Source organism: Ranitomeya variabilis, chromosome 8 (assembly GCF_051348905.1).
Source record: "Ranitomeya variabilis isolate aRanVar5 chromosome 8, aRanVar5.hap1, whole genome shotgun sequence".
Classification (NCBI taxonomy): domain Eukaryota; kingdom Metazoa; phylum Chordata; class Amphibia; order Anura; family Dendrobatidae; genus Ranitomeya; species Ranitomeya variabilis.
In genome coordinates this window covers 68,269,699-68,290,181 of record NC_135239.1, presented here as the reverse complement: position 1 = coordinate 68,290,181, position 20,483 = coordinate 68,269,699, and the positions used below count along the sequence as shown (strand labels likewise).

The window sequence follows — 20,483 nt, the reverse complement described above, 5'->3', positions numbered from 1 at the left end:
GCCCGTCCATGTCCTTGTCCCAGCACGGCCTTCAGTTGTCTATAACCCAGTCTTTGGAACGCAAGCGGAAATACCCAGCCAACGCCCCACAGGCCACAGTCCTAAATTCTAATATTTCTCTTCTGCTTGTGCTAGAAATGCTGCATTTTAGGCTCGTTGAGACAGAAAGCTTTCTGAAACCTGATGGTGGTGGCCATCCCAAGGTACTCGGTCCCCAGACGCCACTATTTCTCCCGGTGTGCCGTAACGGCATTACACCAGCATGGGTCCCACAACATTACCCATGCCCTCAACAATGCTGTTACAGGGAAAGTCCACCTATCCACGGTCACATGGACAAGTGCTTGTGGGCAGTGACGGTACATCTCACTGACGGCATACTGTGTTAACATAGTGGAAGCTGGGACCCAGTCGGACCTTGGGATGGAACACATCCTCCCCATGCCGAGGATTGCTGGCCCTACGTCAATCAAGGTTACCCCCACAGTCTACAGCTCCTGCACCTCCTCCTCCGTTTCCTCCTCATCTTCATCTTCCATCTGTGAAATCAACACATCTGTCAGAAGCTGGAAGCACTGCAGCACTGCCTCAGCCAAGCGGCAACAGGCTGTGCTGAAGCTAATCTGCATAAGTGACAAACTGCACAATGCAGAAGAGTTGTGGACAGCGCTGAAAGAGCAGTCAGATGTTTGGATGACACCGCTGAACCTACAGCGAGGCATGGTCGTGTGTGACAATGGCTCTAACCTGGTGGCAGCTCTGAGGCAAGATGAGCTCACACACGTACCTTGCTTGGCCCATGTGCTTAACCTCGTGGTTCAACATTTTCTGAAAAGCTACCTGGAGCTGCCGGATCTGCTAGAGAAAGTACGCCATCTGTCTGCCCATTTTAGAAAGTCAGCTACAGCTTCAGCTACCCTTGCCATGCTTCAGCAGCGATTGCAGCTTCCAGCTCACCGGCTGGTGTGTGATGTCCCCACACGCTGGAACTCTACTTTGCAAATGTTGGAAAGGATTTGTGAGCAGAAGAGGGCAGTTGTTGACTACCAACATCAACAAGGCCATCGATATTCAGTTCAGACTCCACACATAAGACCTCAGGAGTGGACATGGATGTCCGACATGTGTACCATCCTCCAAAACTTTGAGGACTGCACCAAGATAGTGAGTGGCGATGACCCCATAATTAGTGTCACCATCCCACTTCTCAGGATTCTGAAAACCTCTCTGCTCACAATTAAAGAGGATGCATTGCAGGCAGAGCATGAGTACATAGAGCAAGGAACCATACAGAGGAATTAAACTCAGCTCAGCCTCATGTCTTCTCAATGTGGATTGGTAGTCAATGAGGAGGAGGAGGAGGAGGAAGAACAGGAGCTACTTTCATACGCTATAGATGGTACTACAAACACAGGTGTCAAGTCATCTGTTCAGCGGGGATGGCCTGAGGACAGGGAAGAGGAGGATGAAGAGGAGGAGGACAGCATGGTCAGTCATCCTGTTGGTGAGGACACGGAAGTCTTGCCTGTTAGCAGTCTGGCACACATGGCTGACTTTATGTTGCGCTGCATTTCACGTGACCCTCGTATTATAAAAATTTTGAATGACACTCATTACTGGTTGGTGACACTTCTAGACTCACGCTACAAGGAGAACTTTCAATCTCTTCTACCAGAGGCAGAGAGGTGTACTAAAATGTTGCCGTACCAGAGGGCCATTGTAGTGGAATTACTTAGAAAAATCCCATGTGAGAACGCTAGCAGCAGACGTCAGAGTTTTTAGTGCCGCTGGTGGAATTATAACAGATAAGCGCATCCGCCTGTCAACTGAAAATGCTGACAAGCTGACTCTTATAAAAATGAACAAGGGCTGGATTGGAAAAAACTTCTGTACACCACCAAGTGAAAACAACAAAACATAACCTCAAACACATTCTCTCTTTTGGGGAGGTGTATTCCCATGCACCTCTTCACAACCACACATGGGTATACACTTCCAGATTTGGTCTGTTTGGTGTTATCCTCCTCCTTATCCTCATCCTCATCATCCAGAACCTCTAGATGACCAGAGTGAACGTGCTCTGTACTGTTATAGGCCGGTGCATTTTGGGGAAGGGGCTGTGATGGCACTATTTTATTTAGTAAAAAATGGACCCCACATTGGGGAATTGGGTATTACATTACATTGGGCCTACTTCTTAACTCTGTCTCCTGCAATGTGTCCTTTAACTGATACTAGATCACCAGGGTGAACATGCTCTGTATGGTGAATTTTGGGCAAGGGGGCTGTAATGGCACTATTTTGTTTAGTAAAAAAAGGACCCCACATTGGGGAATTGGGCATTACATTACATTGAGCCTACTTCTTAACTCTGTCTCCTGCAATGTCTTTTCTTTACCTGCCACTAGATCACCAGGGTGAACGTGCTCTGTACGGTGAATTTTGGGCAAGAGTGCTGTGATGGCACTATTTTATTTAGTAAAAAAAGGACCCCAAATTGGGGAATTGTTTGTCAGCTCGTAACCTCCATTACAAGTCTCAGAGACCCACACCCCTACATTGGGCCTACTTCTTAACTCTGTTTCCTGCAGTATTTCTTCCTTACTTCCGACGACATGACCTGGGTGAATGTGTTCTGTACTTTTATAGGCCACAGAATTTTGAGCAAGGAGGGCTGTGATGGCAATAGTATATTTTTTAAAAAGGTACCCCCCCATTGGTGAAACCAGATCCTTGTTGGCAAAGACTTCACAACATTTGTGTACCTTAAAGAGCTCAGTTGAAAAGCTCCTTTTTGTGTTGCCTGGTTGCTCATATTGGACACAATAGACTTCATATAAAGTTGATAAAGCATTGCTGTTAGTTTGGCTCAGTAGTTCATTAAAAATACAGCTTTGTCCACCATATTAGTTCCTCTCCTTGAGAACGATAACTTTGGCTACCTAAAATATACAAATGGTGAATATACAATTGGCGATTTGGAATTCAGATTAAAATACTGTATACCGAATGCATTCAGACAATCACATAGCTGCATTTCTTGTAAAACATTTACAGATGTGACAGACAATGCTCATAGTGACACAATATTGAGAAATGTTTGTTTATTCACTTCACAAACAGTTCTAAGCCTCTATATGTTTGCTGTTTGTCATTGTAAAACATTAAGGTTTACTGAAACTCTGCCTGTGGTGGTTTGATCTAAATCCTTGTGGCTTTTATTTTCTAGGGGTTTATGGCCCCTCTTCTGATGACTCCATGATATCTCAGCTTCATACAACCTTGAAACCTGACCACTTAAAGGTGTGGGTGAAACTAGAGTTACTACATAGTGTAAATCACTATATAAGACCAGAGAAACATGACTAAGACAGATGCCAAAACTGGGGTACATGTACATGTACAGTGTGCTGATACCTGCATAATTGGGGATGTCCATGCAGTATAGGTAATCTCCCAGGGGTTCTCTGTCTTGGTGTTGCTTCTCTGATATTCCAGACGGATGATGTTTAAAAGCCTCTTGGTGATGATCTAAGTATACTGTATGTAGTTAATCTTCATATATACGTAATCACTATATGTATTTAATCCTTATATGTACTTATTAACCTTTGTATGTTAACATATACAAAAGTGTACTCACACTATTCAATCATACTATTCCTTGAATTTTGTAGTTTGCAATAAAATTGCGTTGTATTGCAAGTATTAGCCTTAATTAAAGCCGTATCTGAACCTTAGTGTTCAAAACATGGCAAATAAAATTGCCAAATTCTCCTGTAAATAATTCTGCAAAGAGGGAACCATCATACCATTAAAAAATATGAGTGGATTTTCATGGGCCCATCCAGTATGTGGGTTACAAGGCGTAATGGGGTGCATATGACAATGCAGCAGGGCTGGCCTTGCTGCCAATGTGTAAAACAAAGGAGTACGGGAGTACAAAATGAATATTGTGAAGTGGATTCACCGGCCTATAACAGTACAGAGCACGTTCACCCTGGTGATCTAGTGGCAGTTAAAGGAGAGACATTGCAGGATACAGAGTTAAGAAGTAGGCCCAATGTATTGTCATGCCCAATTCCCCAAAGTGGGTTCCTGTTTTTTATTTAAAAAAAATTGTGCCATCACAGCCCCCGTGCCAAAAATTCACCATACAGAGTGGAGCGCCCCCACACCGCCGCAGGGCCGAGGGGTACCCGGAGCCGGGCCTCTAGGTCTCAGTCCTGGGGTTGTCACGGTAGCTAGACCCGGTCCGTGGCCCTGTCTGTTAGTGGGGGACATCCGGTGCAATAAGTGATGTTGTAGCGGTGCAGTTGTGGGGTGCAGGTCGCGGTAAATAACGAGGACACCAGGTTGCAGTCTCTTTACCTCTTTACTGAAGCTCTCTGGGTCCTCAGTCCGGAATACGGCTCACCAGGCTGCGCAAGTCCGGCCGGTCCAATGGCACTTCCAGAGCTCTCCTTGCAGGTGGAAATCGGTGCCTTCCTTCTAGCGCTATGTGTTGCAGTCCTTCCCTGCTGTGCTTACGGAAAGTACCCCACAACTGTTGTGTCTGTTTCTCGTGTTCCCTCACAACAACTTAATTCGCAATGATCTTCCTCGTCCCTCCAGATACTATGGTAGGAACGCACCCGTATGACGGGGAGGCTCGGAGATCTTCCGGGACTCTATCTGCGCCCCTCTCCTGTTGGTACCCCCCTTTGCCTTCCTGGGTGATGCGTGAGACAGTCCGCCTCAAGCTAACTGCCCTGCCGTAGGTCTGAGGTATGGCTTGAAACTCTTTACCTCCTCGGCGTTCCGGCCACCGGTAGTGCGCCTCAGTAAGGTGCTGCCTCTTTCAGCACAACCCTCACTGGTATCTCCTTTCGCTTGATTTCGTTTCTCACTCAGCACAATCTATCTCGCTTCTTAGTCCTTCCTTGGGCACCGCCGCTATGCTGAGCAGGCACGGTCCCTTTACGTTCTTTCCATGCCAAGCCTCTGCCAGGATCCCACCCCTGGCAGAGACCCTACAGTCTCTCCCTTCACAACACCCTCTGCCACCAGGTGTTGCTCCGTTCAATCCCGTCAGCGTTCTCCCTAACTTCCTGCCTGACCCCCAGTTTACCCACTATGGTGGGGAGTGGCCTAATGAATAGCACCCTTAGCTCCCCCCGGAGGCCCAGCTGTGAAATGTATTGGTGACTGTGATACCTGCTCAGAGAACTCCTTCCGTGCCATCGAACGCAGCATGGCCCCCCTTAGTGGCTGAACCATGCTACTGCAACGACCAGGACTCTGGGGCGCTGCACTCCCCCCTGGTTAAACACAGTACTCCGGGACTGGGAAGAAAAACAACAATACAGGTTAGCAAAAAGACATACAATTTTGTTGAGTGCAAATAACAATAAGTATACTTAAGTAGGCTTCCCTTTATGGGAGGTGAGGACACTTGTAACGTTACAAACATAATTAACCTTATAATTTACAGAGTATAAATAACTTCTGTTACCCAACCGGGTATTCTATTTAGTGCAATTTTTGAAATAATAACTTAACATTGCCTTTAAGAAACTCACACTCTTAGTCTATCAAAGGCCTTCCTATAATCACATTATAAGGCATTTCAACTTTACATTCTCCTTCTTGTGAACCTGCAGGACCGCCTGTCCCTACGGCACCAGCCCTACTGCCTCTCCTTTCTTCTACAGGACCGCCCTGTTCAGCCAGGGCCTACTGCCTTTCGCTACTATACACAGTATAGACATAACATTCCTTTCGGTTGAAGAACTCTGAGCCAGCTCTACTCGGCCCCTTTAAGGACTCACTCTCTAACCCCTACGGGTTCACTCTCTGTCCTTAGCAATAAAGTAACTTTTCAATGGGGACGCAGGGTTTACCTTCTATCCTCACCCTCATTATTACTTCTCTTACTTTCAACTGTGCAGACCTCTACTTCTACCCCTACGGGCTCTCTGCATCTTTCCTGTCTTCAAAACATTATTCAAATTTCACATTTTAACAAATTCAACACATATAACTTAGCATGTAAAACAGTTACATTTCTTTTCAAGGCATCATTATGGCATTACTGTTCTGCAACAGTATCTCTCTCAAGTTCAGTTTCTCACATCCCCTTTAAGAGGAGACCAAGTCTTTCTAAGGTAGCTCGTCTTCTCAGCCTACCAGTCCCATGCAAAGTTCCGGTCCGGTATCTTCACAAAGTGTCTTTAACTAGGACCAGTAGGAACAGTTTCTTCGCAAAGTGTCTTTGGCTCAAACAAATAGGGCAAATATCTTCGCAAAGTGTCTTTGGCTAAAACCAGTAGGGAGCACCTTTAAGAAGGTGCAAACTATTTACAAGGGAAGTTCGAATCATGCACAGTCCATGATTTCTGCAGTTCTTTAAACTTGTGCAAAAATTTTAGGAAAGGAAAACAAACAAAGAGGATCCCGGGTGAACAGAGGGATCCATTAACCCTGGGCGGGTTTAGCAGCAACTTAAAGGAATAAAAGACAAACAGTAACTATTTACATTTTCCATGGTATCGAGGTTTATTCTTTTTCTGGTGGCTCGGGCTCCTGAACCCCGGCCACTGTAGCACGGACACCAGCGGCAAGCTCCGCAGGGACCACCTGGTCACCTGCTGTCTGAATTTGAAGCCTAACTCTGTCGGCAAGTTCAGGAGCTGCTACAAAGCGTACAGTAGAAACAGTAACAAGATCTGGCAGCCCTGGATTGACCACAGTTGGGGCCGCAGGTGCCATTCTCTCAGACTCGCATCGCTGAACTTTCCGGGCACGCCATCCTTGTGTGTTCCAGTGGCGGGTATATGTCACCTGATCCCCCTCCCGGAGTGGTTCACCTTCTCGATCACAGCAGGGGGTCTCCACATCGTAGCCGGCAACGAAGATGCCAGTAGGTAGACCCGACTCCCAAATGGAACCCCACCCCTTCTTTGGGTGGAATGCCGCCACCGTCCCTCGCCTGACAGCATCCGTCCCATCATAGATCATTTTTTTGCTCTGCAGTTCCCGTCTTTTAACTTCGGTGCGCTGTCCCCAATGCTGGAGCACGCATTGTTTGTATTGGTCCCAGGTAAGTATCGCAATAGTGAGACCTTCCATTGGAATCCCATCCTGCTCGACCCAGGGAACATCCCATCGGAACATCACCCCTCCTGGGTCCATTTCTATGGGCTCTCCCCACCTGGTTGTCAATGGTGGTAACAACTTCCCCAACGCACCGGGGGTGAGAACCGCTCGGTCGATTGTAAACGCGGGGTTACTGTTGTGGGGAGGATCGGTCGGGAGAGCAGAACCGTCCAGGGGAGTAGGGGCGCCGCCCATACCTGCGCCTGATGTGGTTCCATCGGTGCCGCTCCGGTCCGTTAACAAAGACGCTGGAATCTGCTGCAGCCCGGACCGGGGCTCCTCCAATGGGATGCTCGGATTCGGCTCCGCTGGCTGTGGTTCCTCCTCCTCTAACTCCGAGGTCGGGATTGGTGAACGTAACTCCGCTGTCGGGTCCGCAGGCTTCCGGTCCATCTCCGGTGAAGAAGGGCAGGCCTGAACCACTTCTTCCTCGCTCAGGCACTCGCCGTTCATCATCGCTGCCTGATAGTCGGTGGCAGTGCATGCACCTGACTCCGCCATTTCTCTGAGGTCGGGCTTCTCCATCACCCGCTTCCCGCCGTTGCATCTCAGGGGGTTGTCTTCTGTTTTGGGGCAGGTCATCTCTTTGCAGCCAGAAGTGCAGGGGGCGGTAGCCATTTCTCGCGCCACACTGAGAGTCTCCGCCCATAACACACCCTCCTTCTCCTGGGGTGTAGCAATGGCGGCGCCTTTTGGCGGGAACTTCTGGCGGCCAATGGCGCAGCACAATCTTGCAATAAAGTACAGTAAATCACAGTCTCTAGGCACACATGACCTGATTCTTCAGGCTTAAGTAGATCCTGTTCGTGACGCCAAGTTGGAGCGCCCCCACACCGCCGCAGGGCCGAGGGGTACCCGGAGCCGGGCCTCTAGGTCTCAGTCCTGGGGTTGTCACGGTAGCTAGACCCGGTCCGTGGCCCTGTCTGTCAGTGGGGGACGTCCGGTGCAATAAGTGATGTTGTAGCGGTGCAGTTGTGGGGTGCAGGTCGCGGTAAATAACGAGGACACCAGGTTGCAGTCTCTTTACCTCTTTACTGAAGCTCTCTGGGTCCTCAGTCCGGAATACGGCTCACCAGGCTGCGCAAGTCCGGCCGGTCCAATGGCACTTCCAGAGCTCTCCTTGCAGGTGGAAATCGGTGCCTTCCTTCTAGCGCTATGTGTTGCAGTCCTTCCCTGCTGTGCTTACGGAAAGTACCCCACAACTGTTGTGTCTGTTTCTCGTGTTCCCTCACAACAACTTAATTCGCAATGATCTTCCTCGTCCCTCCAGATACTATGGTAGGAACGCACCCGTATGACGGGGAGGCTCGGAGATCTTCCGGGACTCTATCTGCGCCCCTCTCCTGTTGGTACCCCCCTTTGCCTTCCTGGGTGATGCGTGAGACAGTCCGCCTCAAGCTAACTGCCCTGCCGTAGGTCTGAGGTATGGCTTGAAACTCTTTACCTCCTCGGCGTTCCGGCCACCGGTAGTGCGCCTCAGTAAGGTGCTGCCTCTTTCAGCACAACCCTCACTGGTATCTCCTTTCGCTTGATTTCGTTTCTCACTCAGCACAATCTATCTCGCTTCTTAGTCCTTCCTTGGGCACCGCCGCTATGCTGAGCAGGCACGGTCCCTTTACGTTCTTTCCATGCCAAGCCTCTGCCAGGATCCCACCCCTGGCAGAGACCCTACAGTCTCTCCCTTCACAACACCCTCTGCCACCAGGTGTTGCTCCGTTCAATCCCGTCAGCGTTCTCCCTAACTTCCTGCCTGACCCCCAGTTTACCCACTATGGTGGGGAGTGGCCTAATGAATAGCACCCTTAGCTCCCCCCGGAGGCCCAGCTGTGAAATGTATTGGTGACTGTGATACCTGCTCAGAGAACTCCTTCCGTGCCATCGAACGCAGCATGGCCCCCCTTAGTGGCTGAACCATGCTACTGCAACGACCAGGACTCTGGGGCGCTGCAAGAGCACGTTCACCCTGGTCATCTAGTGGCAGGTAAACGACACATTGTAGGAGACAGAGTTAAGAAATAGGCCCAATGTAGGGGTGTGCGTCTCTTAGACTTGTAAAGGAGTGCCTGGCCTGATAAGCATTCGCTCATAGGTGGTTAATTATTTAAAAAATTTTCATGTGGATCCTAGACACCCTTTCCCAAAAATTGACTTTCTGTAGCAGCAGGGAACAAGTGAACCCTGGTGTTCTAGTGGTGGAATATGAGGAGACATTGCTGAAGGCCTCATTAAATCCTAGGCCCAATGTAACGGATTGTGTCTCCTACACTTGTAATGCCCAAACACTAAGTGCATGGGCTGACAAACATTTCCCCATGGGGGGGGATTTTTCTAAAAAAATTGTTTACAGGCATCATAAACACCTTGCAAAACTGTAAAGTGGTTTCCTACACAGTTGCTGCTGGGAAGGTGCAGGTTTGTAGTAAAAATATGGTGGACGAATCGTTGGAGGAAGTGACCAGGAAAAGGGGCATGGTGATGACAGGAATGGGAACGTACATGATTAATAACAGCGGTGACTATGGGAGGTATGAGATCCAGGATACAGCCTACAATGATTAATCGTTTAGTCACCACCAATTACCAGAATGCATTTCATGCCCATCAGAAGATTGGTGTAACAGATGCGCGTGTTTGACTCGGCCTAAAAAAAGTCGTTCAAAAATATGTTGGCAAACAAAAGACGCATGTGTCTGTTTAAAGGGCAAAGTGCAACATGTTCGTGATATGCTGAATTATAGAAAGCAGATCAGTGTTGGAGGAAAACCAAACAAACTTATGAATGCTTGTGAAAAACTATGTTTAAAGAGGAGTGCACAAGGAGGGGGACAAGGCGGGTCATCTCCTTTCTAGAATAGTGGCGGCACAGAGAGACTCCACATATATAGTTGCTTTGAAGGGAAAGGATGGGTCTGAGCATACTGGTTGCATGGAAATTTTGGAGGTGATGACGGAGTATTATTCGGATCTTTCTAAATCGCTGGTACAACCAACGGTGGAGGAGGTGGATGGTTTTCTAGCAGAGGTTCAGCTTCCTAGACTTTCTACGGTTGTCAGGGAATTCTTGAAGAGATTTTGGAGGAGCTTGACGCCGCACTTGTCTTTATGCCTAATGATAAAGCCCCAGGGGTGGATGGTATCCCAGGGGAGGTGTAATTAAAATGTAAAGAGGTATTGCTTCCCGCTTTGTTGGAGGTGTATGCTGCTGGTCTGGTGGAGGGGGAATTGTCGCGGTCCATGCCTGAGGCAATAATTGAAGTGTTGCCAAAACAGGGTAAGGATCCGACGGATCCGGCTTCTTATCGCCCAATCTCATTATTAACCATAGATATCAAAATCTTGGCCAAAATCTTGGCTAATCGTCTTAACAAGGTGATAACGACACTAATAAACTGGGATCAGTCTGGTTTTAGTTTAGTTCTACAGCATGTAATCTTAGACGATTGTTTCTCAATATGCAGGTAAAGTCAGACAATATGGGTCAGAGGGTTGTGGTGTCTTTATACGCCACTAAGGCTTTTGATAGTGTGGAATGGCGGCATTTGTGGGTGGTTATAAAGGCTATGGGTTTTGGCGAGAGATTTATAATTTGGGTGCAATTGTTATATGCCTCTCCAAGAGCCAGGATATGCGTAAATAGGCTCTTGTCGAGGGATTTCCCTTTGAATAGGGGACGCGGCATGGGTGCCCCTTGTCTCCTCTCTTGTTTGCAATGGCTGTTGAGCCCTTGGCGGCGGCGATACGGAGGTATAGGGACATAAAGGGATTTAGATACGAAAACTATGAAGAAAAGATTTCCCTGTACGCGGAGGACGTGTTACTGTTCATGAAAGATGTGCAGTAGTCTTTGGGGGCTGTTATGAACAGCATTAAAAAATTTGGGTCTCTTTCCGGATTATCTATTAATTGGGATAAGTCTGTGTTGTTGCCAATGGACGCGGCGGCTCCTCTGACACTAGACACTGGGGTTCCCTTAAGGGTGGTACATGAGTTTAAATATCTGGGCATCGTGGTTTCGGGCAAAATAGAGGACTATTTGCGGCTCAACCTGACTCCCTTGCTTGGGAAGTTCTAGCAGAAGATTTGGGGCCTGGAAGAAACTATTTATGTCGGTTGCATGAAGAGTAAATTTGATCAAAATGACACTTATGCCTCAGGTCCTCTACATATTGCATAATGCTCCAGTGTGGCTGCCTCAGAGTAAATTTTATAGGATCATTACTCTATTTAGGGACTTAATTTGGAAGGGTAGCCTGGCGCGCATCAAATTGGAACATCTGCAAAGGGCAAAGGATGAGGGTGGTCTGGCGGTCCCCAATCTATGGATTTACTATATAGTATCTCAATGCCAGCATATGGAAGGTTGGGGAGAACCGGAACAGAGCACTTAAGCGGGGATAGTCATTGAACATGCGGTAGGGAAAGGCACATTGTTAGCCACTCTGGAAGCAGGCAGATTTAGAATTAACCCCAAGGAATTCCCAACAATAGCTATGATGGGGAAAGTCTGGCAGAAAATTAAGTATTGGAAGGGAGTAACAGAATTTATGAGATATACGCAGATTTGGTTTGATCCTAGGTTGGCAGAGCTCATGAGATTGGGGGGGTTCAGTCAGTGGAGGCGCATTGGCATTTGGTTTGTGTCTCAGTAGCTTGATGGGGATGTTATTAAAACATTCGAGACACTTAGGACTGAGTTTCCTTTGTCCCAGAAGATGTTCTTTCAATATTTTCAGTTGAGATACGCCTTAAATTGTCAAAAGGAGGGGTCGCGCGTGATTCTGCAGTCCGATAGCTTGTTGAATCTTATCGGGCCTCAGAGGAGTACGAGGGGGTTCATTACCTTGATGTACAGGGGTCTGATGGATATCTTTTTATTGAAACATCTGTTAAGGCTAAAGGAAAAATGGGTGGCGGACGTGGGTCCTTTGTCGGAGTCCCAGTTGGAGTCTATACTTCAATACATCCCCAGGGTGTCCTTGAGTGGGGCTAAGAGGGTGTCGGAGTTATACCTGTGTATAGGGTGTACAGTACCCCGGCATGGATGAGGAAGGCAGGACTGAGAGGTGACTTAAAATGCCCTAGGTGCGTTGAGGATGATGCAGATTTGATACATATGATGTGGTCGTGCGCTCGCCTCCAACCCTTTTGGGTGAAGGTGCTTAACTTGATCCAGGAGGTGACAGGGGTAAATGTGGTGTGTAACCCGCTGACTTGCCTTCTGGGTTGTATGGATGATATTGCTACGGATGAATGTGTAAGGTTGATTATTGCAAGATTGTTGTATGCTGCGAGAAAACTTATTGCGATTTACTGGTTGGATGAAAAACTGCCAGGGAAAAAGAAATTTATTAATAAAATTAATTTTATTTTACTTATGGAAAGGAATATCTACATCAAGAGAGGTCAGAATACAAAATTTGAAAATGTGTGGGGCGGATGGATGGATTACCCAGGCGTGGCGTCTGCTGAGTTATTGCAGAGTAGAATGAGGGTCGTTTAGTTGCTTCTGGAGCGACTTTTACATGTACTGTTGGACAATTTTCAAGAGGTGATGTTGTCAGTTGGTTGTATTGGATAATGGGTAAGGGACTGGGGTGAGGGAGGGTTGGTTATGGGGTAAGGGTCCTGTTTTCATAAAATGAATACAAAATGATTTGATTCTAAAAAAGAGGAGTGCACTGTCCGTAACTATAAACACACCCGTGGCACAAGCTTCTTTATCTTCACCCACACATATTACCAATATTATCCAAATGTCACAGTCGAAAATTATTTGTTGTAGTGTAATGAACACTGTTAAAGGAATGGCACTAAGCGTAGATAACCACGACCCTGGGAAACACCAGATTTCCTCTTTACAAGATATGGACGATGACGGTATTGATGACGACTTTGAAATTAATTTACCACATCCACACCAAGAAGATGAAGATCACAGTTGCAAAAAACGTGCATAAAAAGGCCGTGAATGTCTGGAAAATAATTTTCTCTTGGGAAAACTTTCCCTCTTACTAAAGTGGTACCGGATGATGCATACACAGCTCTCATGTCTATTTAGCCTGATATGGTTGAAAGATGATGTATTCTGTTTTGTCCATGTCCACTTTTTGAAAGCGAGCATAAAAGAAGGATAAAATAGCGGCAAGATGTGTGATTTTGGTCAGTGAGGCCGTAATGTCAGGTACAGATAGTTAGATCTGCATGTCATCGGTGTACTGATGATATTGCAAACCATGCCATTACATCAGCTGTCCCAGGCTGAAGGTGTAGATGGAGACGAGTAGGGGTCCTAGAACTGAGCCTTGGGGAACACCGAAAAGACCGTGGTCGAGGTGAGGAGGTGGTGTGGGAGAGGGAGACTGTTATGACCTGGTGGTTTAGGAGCAACATGGGACGTGCTCTGGAGGAGGTGGTACCTGTACTGACCGCAATACCTGAGCCTACCTGAGCTTAACACACACACTAGAAGTAGCCGTGGGATGTTTCTGTCACTCCCTAGACACCTCGTCACAGCCGGAGGACTAACTACCCCTAAAGATAGAAACAGGAAAGCTATCTTGCCTCAGAGAAACTCCCCACAGATTAGACAGCCCCCCACAAATATTGACTGTGAGTGGAGAGGGAAATGACATACGCAGAATGAAACCAGGATGTAGCAAAGGAGGCCAGTCTAGCTAGATAGATAGAACAGGACAGAATACTGTGCGGTCAGTATTAAAAAACTAGAAAAATCCACCACAGAGTATACAAAATCTCCACACCTGACTAAAGGTGTGGAGGGTAAATCTGCTTCCCAGAGCTACCAGCTTAACTGAATAAATCCATACTGGCAAGCTGGACAAGAAAAAACATAGAAAGTGCAGAACGATTAAGTCCAGAACAAGTGGACTGCAAAAGAACAAAGCAAGGACTTATCTTTGCTGAACTGGTCAGAATATCAGGGAAATCCAAGCAGAGATGTGAATCCAAGCAGGAACCATTGACAACTGGCACAGGCTGAAGGATAGAACCAGGTTAAATAGCCGAGCCAGAAAGACAATCAGTGGAAGCAGCTGCTGACTGCTAATTCCAAGGAGCAGCAGTACCACTTAAAACCACCGGAAGGAGCCCAAGAGCAGAACTCACAACAGGAGACACTGAATGTCCCCGTAACACCCTGGTTGTTTTTTAAAGACTATGCCTATAACCCCAAGAAGGCCATTTGCACCAATGGCCAGGCCCGCATCAGCAGGGGTAGCAAAACTCCCATCCTCAGCACCACAAGCATGATCAGGCACATGGCAGCAAAGCACCCGACTTTGTTGGCTGAACACAAGGCTCCATGAACAGTGTCTGCGGGTGATACCACTGCTTTTTCCAATGTTGTGCTTGCAAACAAATCCCCTGGTCCATGGTGCATGCAAAGATGCCTCATGCTGTGCATCTGCAGTTGCACATAAACTCAACTAGCACCATCAACAAGCATGCCCACGTCCTTGTCCCAGCACAGCGTTCAGTTGTCCATACCCCATTCTTTGGAACGCAAGCGGAAATAAGCAGCCAATGCCACAGTACTAAATTCACACATTTCTCATCTAATTGCACTCGAAATGTTGCATTTTATGCCCGTGTGAGACCTAAGCTTTCAGTAACCTTATGGTGGTTACCATCACAAGGTACTCATTACTCAGCTGCCACAATTTTTCCCTGTCTGCCGTCATGACATTAGACAAGCAAGCACATATCCCACAACATTACCCCGGCCCTCTACAATGCTGTTACAGGTAAAGTGCACCTAAACACGGACACTTGGACAAGTGCATGTGGGCAGGGATAGAACATCTCACTGACGGCACACTGGATTAGCGTAGAGGAAGCCATGACCCAGTCGGACATTGGGAGACCATGTTGCAGATGTATGGAGACAGGTTGTGGAAGGCTTTGTCTGTCATAGTTAGGGTTTTGAACTGTAGCCTCTGGGCAAATGGAAGGCAATGAAGGGCCTGGCAGAGAGGAGAGGCTGGGGAATAACAGAGGGACAGTTGTTTTACTCGGGCATCAGACATTTGGATAGATTGGAGTGGTGCAAGAGTGATAGAGGGGAGGCCAGAGAGTAGAAGGTTGCAATAGTGTAGGTGGGAGATCATGAGGGTGTACGCAAACATTTTTGCAGTTTCTTGGAATGTACGGATCCTGGAAATGTTTTTGAGTTGTAGTGGCCAAGGGCTTGGATATGTATCTTGAAAGAGAGGGCAGAGTCGAGGATCACCCCGAGGCCCCGAACATGCGGGTCTATTTGTACCGGAGTGCCGTCCCGGCATTACACAGGCACGTGTCCCACAACTTTGGAACTTGTGGAAACCAAGCCCTGGTGCCGGCACTCAGGAGCGGAGCTGTGCAGCTCCATGTGTTCCTATGCGGCCGCACGCTCCGCTCCTCAGTGCCGGCTCCACAGCTTGGTTTCCACATGCGAGATACGGACGTGTGACTCGCATGTGGAAATGAGCCCTGAGTCAGACGCTGGGACCGATGTCTCCGCTGAGCAGGTTCCAGTGCAGCTGGAGAGGAATAGGAAACCGCAGCAGAGATAGCTTGAGATTCCCCTGTGCAGAGGTGGCAACTCGACACCTAACACAAATATGTGCCCTTTTTATATATTTTTTTAATGCTAAATAGTGCTGTATATAATTTCAGTAACAGACAGCAAAAAAAGTGGTCCCCCGGCCTACAATGGCCAAACTTGGAGCATGCAGATATATGAGGGCTCTCACGGAAGTACCACACTGGCAAATATGTGCCCTTTTAATATTTTTTTATGCTAAATAGTGCTGTATATAATTTCAGTAACAGACAACAAAAAAAGGGGTCCACTGGCCTACAATGCCCAAAGTTGGAGAACACAAATATATGAGCCCTTTTTCGGTGAATTTAAAACACAAAAAAAAATGTGGCAGGAGACTAGCACACACAACTATGCTACGTATGCCTGACAAACTATGTCAGGGCCTCAGTCTGACAGAACAGACTGTATATATATTTTTTTTTTGGGGGGGTGAATCTTTGGAAGAAAAAAAAAAATCCAACTAGGTATATAGTAAAGAAGCTGCAGCAGCAGCAGACAGTTATGCAGCTTTGGGAGGGATGCAGTGGGAGCAATGGACGCACATACAGTGCCTGCAGGCCTTGCACTGATGTGGATATGCTGTGCCCTGCCTGCCTAGCGCTGTAATATCGGGACCCACGAATTAGCTCTAAAAAGGACTGTTGGTTTCTCAGGAGTTGTGGATGTAAGAGTTGCAGACTTAGGGCTCCTTCTCACTTGCGAGAAATACGTGCGAGTCTTGCATGTTAAAACCAAGATCTTGCATGTGTTGCTATGCAGCCGCACGCTCTGCTCCAGAGTGCCGCCGCCAGAGCTTGGTTTTAACATGCGAGACTCTCACTTATTTTTCCCAAGTGAGAAGTAGCCCTTACACTAACTCTAAAACCACGATTCTGACCCTATTTCAACACCAGCTCTCCCTACTCTGGCTGAAAAAGGAACAGAATGCGGCGAGCAGGGCGGCGCCAGGTCTCTTATACTCGCGATGATGCTGTGCAGCCCAGCCAATCACTGCACGACCACAACAAAGATGGCTGCGGTGTTTCATGGCCTGGCAGAAAATCCCTGCACCGTGATTGGGTCTCTAAAGTCAGCCAAAAATGCTGGGTGGAGACACCAGTTACCGCTGAATGATCCCGGAAATGCTCGCTGCTCGCCCAGTACACCGAGCATAGTGATACTCGGGCGAGTAACGAGTAGTGGCGAGCATGTTCACTCATCACTAGTAACTATACATTATCTATATCAACATAGCTTATGAGAACTAACCTGAAAATCTTGATAGAATGTTAACACACACAGCGCAAAACATCCAAAAGCGATGTACCATAGATATTTTAAAACTTGATCAAAGATCTAAAATTTTTAAAAACAGTAGATACAGTTACATACGGGACTTCATAGCTATTCTTGTTATTGGTTGGAGGATGGAACAAATGTGGATGCTTTATAATGGTTTTAGAGGAATACATTTTTATTTTTTATTATAGCTATATTGGTAAGATCTGTTTTATTAGCTTCAAAAATTAAATAATAGTGGCAACCTGCAGCCACCACCAGGAGGAGCTAACTGCATATATGGGGTGCTGTAAAATTCTGCATGCAGAGAGCTCCTCCTAGTGGCGGCGGGCAGCTACTAAACAGTGTCACACAAATTAGATACAAAAGTTCTGTACAAGACATATATGGATTATATAGCAGTATTAAAATAAACTTACCAACGAGCATCTGGGGTTTTTACATACTGAGAATAGCAGCATCATAGAGATGGAATAAACTGAATGTGGGTGTATAAAGGAAAAGTAACGTCATCCTATACCTATGGAGCTTTATCTAATGACTAAACTAAACCTACCCAATACTAAAGGCCCCGTCTCACATAGCGAGATCGCTAGCGAGATCGCTGCTGAGTCACAAGTTTTGTGACGCAACAGCGACCTCCATAGCGATCTCGCTATGTGTGACACGTACCAGCGATCAGGCCCCTGCTGCGAGATCGCTGGTCGTGTCGGAATGGCCTGGACCTTTTTTTGGTCGTTGAGGCCCCGCTGACATTGCTGAATCGGTGTGTGTGACACCGATCCAGCGATGTCTTCACTGGTAACCAGGGTAAACATCGGGTTACTAAGCGCAGGGCCGCGCTTAGTAACCCGATGTTTACCCTGGTTACCAGCGTAAATGTAAAAAAAAACAAACAGTACATACTCGCCTTTCAGTGTCCAGGTCCCTTGCCGTCTGCTTCCTGCTCTCACTGACTGCCGGCCGTACAGTGAGAAATGAGAGCACAGCAGTGACGTCACCGCTGCGCTCTGCTCTCGCTGTACGGCCGGATCTCAGTCAGAGCAGGAAGCAGACGGCAAGGGACCTGGACACCGAAAGGCGAGTATGTACTGTTTGTTTTTTTTGGTAACCAGGGTAAACATCGGGTTACTAAGCGCGGCCCTGCGCTTAGTAACCCGATGTTTACCCTGGTTACCCGGGTGCTGCAGGGGGACTTCGGCATCGTTGAAGACAGTTTCAACGATGCCGAAGTCGTTCCCCTGATCGTTGGTCGCTGGGGAGAGCGGTCTGTGTGACAGCTCCCCAGCGACCACACAACGACTTACCAACGATCACGGCCAGGTCATATCGCTGGTCGTGATCGTTGGTAAATCGCTTAGTGAGACGGGGCCTTAATGCTACTCAGAGGATCACTAGTGTCAGATCACACATGATCTTGGCATAGGTATACTTACCAACACTACTGTTGATCTACAATAGATGTTTCAGTAGCACCCCCCAAACCCTGCTCAGGAATGGGCACAAATCTGTGGGTCCTCCCATGTAAACCACCCCCATATTAGCATAAGACAGCCTAATTTTGTACCCTAAAGATTGTGAAAGTTCTGGTAAATGCAGGGCAATTGTGCATATGTCTAATGCCCAAAGCTGAAGGTCTGTGGAAATGCAGCTGGCAGATGATCACCACCAACTGTAGAGACTCTGGGATTGTCCAGATCCCGCCAGCCACCTTTGCTCCCGCACAATGTGTCCCACTCACTTTCATGAAACGTGCCATAACCGGTTAGATATCAAAACTCAAAATATTGTATATAAGGGGCTATGTGTGGGCTCATACTGTATATAAGAGGCTATATGTGGGCTGATACATTATATAGGAGGGTTAAGTGTGGGCTCATAGGGTATATAGATGGATATCAATATACTTAATGATGCTCAATATTAAGTGATACAATTAATATTAATATAACATAATTAATATGTTAATATGAATATTGAGCAGAATTAATTTCAGTTTATTGGTTTGGACCTCCACAACCTCCACAACATTCATGGTCTGTCATGTGGCCCTTTGGGATAATTATGTGCCCACCCCTGCAATCGGGTATGCTTTGAACCCACAGTATCCTGCAGCATTTCTATTATGTGTGCATTTACCCTGACGGAGGACATGGGAGATATGTGGCTATTGACTAAGAATACCATTGTACAGGTGCATTATATAAAAAGGATACATAACAGTAACGCAATGTTGAATGTTACTGCCAGGACCAGTCTGACGCCATTAACATGTCTGGAGCTGCAAGATGTACTTAGCAAACAAATAGCTTGGAACAGAATGTAAATGGCTCCAAAGGTATATGTTATGGTCACTGCCAGCAGGTTAATCATCAGAAGCGATTTTGTCTGCAAAACAAACAGGTACAGTATATTAGATTAAAAGAAAATCAAACATAAGCCTTAGCGCTTCACAGGAGGACAAAAATGGCAGCAATCTATGGCTTCCATTGCGACCCATCAGAAACCCACAATTCTGGAAGCATTTAGGGGCTTAAACCACATAACCAACTTTTAAAACAAGTTGTACCACTTTTATTGTCCCCACAGGGCTCCCTATACAGCAAGGTACCACACATAATATAATGCCACCATAGTGTCGATCATACTGTATGATGCTGTAAGAAGAAGTACCAGACCGGGGGTACCTGTCATGTGCCGGGTCCGGAACTGTCGGGGCTGTCTCCTCTGTTGTCCGGGGGAGAACTTAGAGACCCGGATTGACCTTTGCATGACCTTTGGCTACTAAGAAAAAGCCTGAGCGCACGTATAAGCAGACAGACTTGGTGGGAAGAGACAGTGCGCGGCAGGGACAAGAGGGTGCTCCGACTACTGAGCACCGGAATAGCACAGGCACGCGCTCGTGCTTCTCTGCAGTAACTCACAAATACTGTGACCAGTATCTTGCCGTGTGCCTGCTGGCTCCTGCGACCCGAGGTGCTAGACGCTCTGGGCCTGTGAGTAAAGGCCCCGTCTCACTAAGCGATTTACCAACGATCACGACCAGCGATATGACCTGGCCGTGATCGTTGGTAAGTCGCTGTGTGGTCGCTGGGGAGCTGTCACACAGACCGCTCTCCCCAGCGACCAACGATCAGGGGAACGACTTCGGCATCGTTGAAACTGTCTTCAACGATGCCGAAGTCCCCCTGCAGCACCCGGGTAACCAGGGTAAACATCGGGTTACTAAGCGCAGGGCCGCGCTTAGTAACCCGATGTTTACCCTGGTTACCAAAAAAAACAAACAGTACATACTCGCCTTTCGGTGTCCAGGTCCCTTGCCGTCTGCTTCCTGCTCTGACTGAGATCCGGCCGTACAGCGAGAGCAGAGCGCAGCGGTGACGTCACTGCTGTGCTCTCATTTCTCACTGTACGGCCGGCAGTCAGTGAGAGCAGGAAGCAGACGGCAAGGGACCTGGACACTGAA

At 47.4% G+C, this 20,483-nt stretch overlaps 1 long non-coding RNA gene across 2 annotated transcripts in view; it reads right to left on the bottom strand.

The window, feature by feature from the left end:
* LOC143788477 (uncharacterized) overlaps window positions 1-20,483 on the bottom strand; it is a 30,707-nt gene that overhangs the window by 7,889 nt on the left and 2,335 nt on the right. The window contains exons 4-7 of one of the 2 annotated variants that reach the window (XR_013218641.1): window positions 19,234-19,405; window positions 17,437-17,495; window positions 16,988-17,074; window positions 2,766-2,942 (exon numbers count right to left, since the gene is read on the bottom strand). This is a non-coding gene — a long non-coding RNA (uncharacterized LOC143788477). The remainder of the gene's footprint in view (window positions 1-2,765; window positions 2,943-16,987; window positions 17,075-17,436; window positions 17,496-19,233; window positions 19,406-20,483) is intronic. The other variant, XR_013218642.1, reaches the window with a different exon arrangement.